The sequence below is a fragment of the Amaranthus tricolor genome, chromosome 10 (genome assembly GCF_026212465.1).
Source record: "Amaranthus tricolor cultivar Red isolate AtriRed21 chromosome 10, ASM2621246v1, whole genome shotgun sequence".
In the NCBI taxonomy this organism is placed as follows: domain Eukaryota; kingdom Viridiplantae; phylum Streptophyta; class Magnoliopsida; order Caryophyllales; family Amaranthaceae; genus Amaranthus; species Amaranthus tricolor.
The window spans coordinates 23,751,888-23,759,287 of record NC_080056.1 but is presented as its reverse complement, the minus strand read 5'-3'; positions in this window follow the sequence as shown (position 1 = coordinate 23,759,287).

Below are 7,400 nucleotides of genomic sequence, written 5' to 3'. Positions count from 1 at the left end.
AAAGGAATGAAATTCTCTAAAATAAATCAATGAGTTGCACAAGAAAATATTATGAATTAATTGGCAATTTTAAAAGAAAAATATTTCTTGTAGAATTTCCAAAAATAATCACATGAAAAAAGTTTATACGTTTTTTCTCTCAATGCATGCGCTTAGGAACAGCTGAGTTCATTAGCTATTTATAAAAAATAAAATCTCTAAAAATAGAGAAATATTCCAATCCATTATTCCCTGTCAAAAGATCATGGGAATGATGTGGATTAAACTACCAAACGGTTATTTCCACAAGCCTTGAATAAATCAAACATATGGTTAAAGCAATAATAACCGATGTTTCCTAATAATAACCGTTGTTCCCTTAAGCAGCAGTTTTTTTCAGCAATTGTTCCCATTCCAGTACTAACTGCTGGAATGTTTTTGCTATTTTTAGAAACGGTTATACTTAATAAAACTAGACACAATAACCTTTTATCAAAAGTAAAGACCGGTTAAAAATAATAGCTAAGACCCATTCAACAACCACTATTTCTATTTTTAGCAAATCCAATATTTACTAAAAATAGATCCTAAAATAAAGGATCTTTATATGGAAATTCATACGAAAAGAAATTTTTAGAAAACTTTTTGCCAATTAACTATAATAAATAAATGCAACAAATTAATTTAAATACATTAACTAAAAAATAAAAATCAGAATTTATTAGTTGACGTAGGCTGACTTTGGTTTGGGAACAGTGCGCTGTCTCCAGAATCCAGTTTTGCTAGAACATCCAACTTAGGAACAGTAGACCTGCTGTCTCCATTTTACATCCCAAGCGATATACTTCTTCCAACATCCCTTGAATCCTTTTGACACGTGCATTCCCATGAACTAAGCCATAGGTACTATCAACGATCACCATTTCAATCGGATATCGACCTGCACACAATCTCTAAACACATATTTGCTTAAGTGTAGTAATCATCAAAACTCAAGAGGTCCAACAGCAAAAATGCTAAAAAAAACCTCTAAAACCCAAATTTGCACATAGTTTCAAGCATATGACTATTGTATTCGACTCTAACCAAGTTTCGCTGCAAACAAACCAAGTTTGAACTACTTTATGCGAGAAAGTGCTAAAAATGTTAAAAAGAAACCTTAAAAACGTAACTTAGCACGTAATTTCAAACATATGACTATCTTTTTTGATTTTAACCATTTCAACACAATAATATATAGAAAATAGTAATGTGTCCCATGTTTCGTGCCAAACAAACCACGCTTTGTGCGAGAAAGTGCCAAAAACGCTAAAAAAACCTTAAAAAGGAAACTTAACACGTAATTTCAATCATATGACTATTGATATTGATTCTAACCATTTTAACAGAATAACATATACCAAATAATTTTCTATGCCTAGCTTCGTGGCAAACAAACCATGTTTGAACCACTTTATTCGAGAAAGTGCCAAAAATGCAAAAAAACCTCAAAAACGTAACTTAGCAAGTAATTTCAAGCATACGATTATTTTTTTGGTACAAAACCATTTCAACACAATAACATATGCCAAATAGTGTTTGTGCCAAGTTTGGTGGCACAAAAATAGTGTTTTTACCACTTTATGCGAGAAAATGCTAAAAACACTAAAAAAAACCATCGAAACGCAACTTAGCACGTAATTTCAAGCATAAGACTATCCTTTTTTATTCTAACCATTTCAACAAAATAACATATAATAAATTGTATTACGTGCTAAGTTACCAAACAAACCAAGTTTGAACCACTTTTTGCGAGCAAATGACTAAAATGCTAAAAAAACCTCTAAAACCCAACTGTGCACGTAGTTTCAAGCATATGACTATTGTTTTCGATTCTAACCATTTCAAAACAATAAAATATACTACATGGTTTTGTGTGCCAAGTTTCGAGGCAAACAAACCATGTTTGAACCACTTTATGCGAGAAAGTGCTAAAAACGATAAAAAAAAAAACCTTTAAAACGCAGCTTTGCACGTAATTTCAAGCATATGACTATGTTTTTTTATTCTAACCATTTCAACACAATAATATATACCAAATAGTGTTGTGTTCCATGTTTCGTGTCAAACAAACCAAGTTGGAACCACTTTGTGCGAGAAAGTGCCAAAAACGCTAAAAAAAACCTTAAAAAAGAAAGTTAGCACGTAATTTCAAGCATATGACAATTGATACTGATTTTAACCATTTTAATACAATAATATATACTAAATAATTTTGTATGCCAAGGTTCGTGGCAAATAAACCATGTTTGAACCACTTTATTCGACAAAGTTCTAAAAACGCTAAAAAAAATCTTAAAAACGCAACTTAGCACGTAAGTTCAAGCAGATGTTTATGTTTTTGGTAGCTAACCATTTCAAAACAATAACATATACCAAATAGTGTTGTATGCCAAGTTTCATGCCAAACAAAAAAAGTTTGAACCATTTTGAGAAATTGCAAAAAACGCTAAAAGAACCTATAAAACGCAACTTAGCATGTAATTTCAAGCATATAACTATCTTTTTGATTCTAACCATTTCAACACAATAATATAAGCCAAATAGTGTTTTGTGCCATGTTTCGTGCCAAACAAACCAAGTTTGAACCACTTTGCGCGAGAAAGTGCCTAAAACGCTAAAAAAACCTTATAAAGGAAACTTACCACGGTTACTAATTCTAACCATTTCAACAAAATAACATATACTAAATAGTGTTGTGTTTCATGTTTCGTGGGAAACAACCTATGTTTGCACAACTTTATGCGATAAAATGCCAAAAACGCTAAACAACCTAAAAAACGCAACTTCGCATGTAATTTCAAGCATATGTGTATTGTTTTTGATTCTAACCATTTCAACACAATAACATATAACAAATTTTGTGTGAGAAAGTACCAAAGACGCTAAAAAAAACCTTAAAAGTGTAACTTAGCACGTAATTTCAAGCATATGACTATTGATATATATTCTAACCATTTTAACAAAATAAATCATACTAAATAATTATTATGCCTTGTTTCGTGCCAAACAAACCATGTTTGAACCACTTTTTTCAAGAAAGTGCAAAAAACGCTAAAAAAATCTCAAAAACGCAACTTAGCACGTAATTTCAAGTAGATGTTATGTTTTTGGTAGCTAACCATTTCAACACAATAACATATGCCAAATAGTGTTGTGTTCCAAGTTTCGTGTCAAATAAACAAAGTTTGAACCACGTTATTCGAGAAAGTGCCAAAAACGCTAAAAAACCCTCAAAAATGCAACTTAGCACGTAATTTCAAGCATATGACTATTGTTTTTGATTCTTAAAATTTTAAAACAATTACATATACCAAATAGTGCTGTGTCCCAAGTTTCGTGCCAAACAAACCAACTTTGCACCACCTTATACGAGAAAGTGCAAAAAGCGCTAAAAAACCACAAAAACGCAACTTAGCATGTAATTTAAAACATGTCTATTGTTTTCGATTCTAACCATTTCAACACATTAACATATAACAAATTGTATTGTATTCCAAGTTTCGTACCAAACAAACCATGTTTGAGCCATTTTAAGCGAGAAAGTGGCAAAAATGCTAAAAAAAACCTCTAAAACCCAACTTTGCACATAGTTTGAAACATATGACTAATCTTTTTGACTCTAACCATTACAATACAATAAAATATACCAAATGGTGTTGTTTTCCAAGTTTCGTGGCAAACAAACCAAGTTCGAACCACTTTATGCGAGAAAGTGCAAAAAACAATAAAAAAAACCTTAAAAACAAAACTTAGCACATAATTTCAAACATATGACTATCTTTTTTGATTTTAACCATTTCAACACAATAATATATGCCAATTAGTGTTGTGTGCCATGTTGCGTGCCAAACAAATCAAGTTTGAACCACTTTGTGCGACAAAGTACTAAAAATGCTAAAAAAAACCTTAAAAAGGAAACTTAGCACGTAATTTCAAGTATATGACTATTGATACTGATTCTAACCTTTTTAAAACAATAAAATATACCAAATAGTGTTGTGTGTCAAATTTCGTGCCAACAAACCAAGTTTGCACTACTTTATGCGAAAAAGTGCAAAAAACGCTAAAGAACCTCAAAAACGCAATTTAGCATGTACTTTCAAGCATATGTTTATTGTTTTCGATTTTAACCATTTCATCACAATAACATATAACCAATTTTATTGTGTGCCGAGTTTCATACAAAATCTCAAAAAAAAACATTGCACGTACTTTCAAGCATATGACTATTTTTTTCGATTCTAACCATTTCAACACAATAAAATATACCAAATGGTGTTGTGTGCCAAGTTTCATGGCAAACAAACCAAGTTTGAACCACTTTATGGGAGAAAGTGCTAAAAACGCTAAAAAAAAACTTTAAAAACGCAACTTATCACATAATTTCAAGCATATGACTATCTTTTTTGATTCTAACCATTTCAACACAATAATATATACCAAATAGTGTTGTGTGCCATGTTTCGCAACAAACAAACCGAGTTTGAGCCACTTTGTGGGAGAAAGTTCCAAAAACGCTAATAAAAACCTTAAAAAGGAAACTTAGCACATAATTTCAAGCATATGACTATTGATACTGATGCTAACCATTTTAACACAATGACATAAACTATATAGTTTTGTATGCCTAGTTTCGTGGCAAAGAAACCATGTTTGAACCATTTTATTTGATTAAGTGTCAAAAATGCTAAAAAAAATTCAAAAATGCAACTTAGTACGTAATGTTGTGTTCCAAGTTAGAACAACTTTATGCGAGAAAGTGCTAAAAACGCTAAAAAAAACCTTAAAAACGCATCTTAGCACGCAATTTTAGACATATGACAATCTGTTTTGACTCTAACCATTTCAACACAATAATATTTACCAAATAGTGTTGTGTGCCATGTTTCGTGCTAAACAAACCATGTTTGAGCCATTTATTCGAGAAAGTGCTAAAAATGCTAAAAAAACATTAATAACGCAACTTAGCACGTAATTTCAAGCATATGACTATATTTTTTGATTCTAACCTTTTAAACACAATAATATATACCAAATAGTGTTGTGCGCCAAGTTTTGTGCCAAACAAATCAAGTTTGAACCAATTTGTGCGAGAAAATGCCAAAAACGCAAAAAAAAAACCTTGAAAAGGAAACTTAGCACGTAATTTCAAGCATATGACTATTGTTACTAATTCTAACCATTTCAACACAACAACATATACGAAATAGTTTTGTATGCCTAGTTTCATGGCAAACGAACCATGTTTGAACCACTTTATGCGAGAAAGTGCTAAAAACGCTAAAAAAAACTTTTAAAACGCAATTTAGCATGTAATTTCAAGAATATGACTATATTTCTTGAGTCTAACCATTTCAACACAATAATATATAACAAATAGTGTTGTGTGCCTTGTTTCGTGCTAAACAAAGTTTGAACCACTTTATTCGAGAAAGTGCCAAAAACGCTAAAAAAAAACCTCAAAAACACAACTTAGCACGTAATTTCAAGCATATGACTATTTGTTTTGATTCTAACCATTTCAATACAAAAACATATACCAAATAGTGTTGTGTGTCGAGTTGCGTGCCAAACAAACCAAGTTTCCGCCACTTTATGCGAGAAAACGCCAAAAACGCTGAACAACCTTAAAAACACAACTTCGCATGTAATTTGAAGCATATATCTATTGGTTTCGATTCTAAAAATTTCCACAAAATAACATATAACAAATTGTAATGTGTGCCAAGTTGTGTGCCAAACAAAACAAATTTGAACCACATTATGCGAGAAAGTGCAAAAAATGCCAAAAAAACATCAAAACCGTAACATTTCACGTAGTTTCAAGCATATGACTATATTTTTTTAGTCTAACCAATTCAACACAATAAAGTATACCAAATAGTGTTGTGTGCCATGTTTCGTGTCAAATAAACAATGTTTGAACCACTTTATGCGAGAAAGTGCTAAATACGCTAAAAAAAAACCTTAAAAACTCAACTTAGCATGTAATTTCAAGCATATGACTATGTTTTTTCATTATAACCATTTCAACACAATAATATATACCAAATAGTGTTGTGTGCCATTTTCGTGCCAAACAAACCAATTTTGAACCACTTTATGCGAGAAAATGCCAAAAACGCTAAAAAAAACCTTAAAAAGGAAACTTAGCATGTAATTTCAAGCATTTGACTATAGATACTGATTCTAACCATTTTAACACAATAACATATACTAAATAGTTTTGTATGCATAGTTTCGTGGCAAACAAACGATGTTTGAACCACTTTATTCCAAAAGTGCCAAAATCGCTAAAAAAAACCTCAAAAACGCAATTAGCACGTAATTTCAAGCATATAATTATTTAATTGGTAGCAAACCATTTCAACACAATAACATATGCCAAATAGTGTTGTGTGCCAAATTTAGTGGCAAACAAACCAAGTTTGAACCATTTTATGCGAGAAATTGCTAAAAGCGCTAAAAAACCTTAAAAACACAACTTAGCACGTAATTTCAAGCATATATGACTATTTATTTAGATTCTAACCTTTTCAAAACAATAAGATGTTCCAAATAGTGTTGTCTTCCAAGTTTCGTGCCAAACAAACCAAGTTTGCACCACTTTATGCGATAAAATACCAAAAACGCTAAACAACCTAAAAAACGCAACTTCGCATGTAATTTCAAGCATATGTCTATTGTTTTCGATTCAAACCATTTCAACACAATAACATATAACAAATTGTATTGTGTGCCAAGTTTCGTTCCAAACAAACCAAGTTGGAACCACTTTGTGCGAGAAAGTGCAAAAAAACGCTAAAAAAACCATAAAAGAGAAACTTAGCACTTACTTTCAAGAATATGACTATTGATATTAATTATAACCATTTTAACACAATAAAATATACTAAATAGTTTGTATGCCTTGTTTCATGCCAAAAAAACAATGTTTGAACCAATTTTTTCGCGAAAGTGCCAAAAACGCTAAAAAAACCTCAAAAACGCAACTTAGCATGTAATTTCAAGTAGATGTTTATGTTTTTGGTTGCTAATCATTTCAACATAATAACATATGAAAAATAGTGTTGTGCGCCAAGTTTCGTGTCAAAGAAACCAAGTTTGAACCACTGTATTCGAGAAAGTGCCAAAAACGCTAAAAGACCCTGAAAAACGCAACTTAGCACGTAATTTCATGCATATGACTATTGTTTTTGATGCTAAACATTTTAAAACAATAACATATATACCAAATAGTGTGGTGTGACAAGTTTCGTGCGAAACAAACCAACTTTGCACTACTTTATTCGAGAAAGTGCAAAAAGCGCTAAAAAACCTCAAAAATGCAACTGAGCAGGTAATTTAAAACATATGTCTATTGTTTTCGAATCTAACCT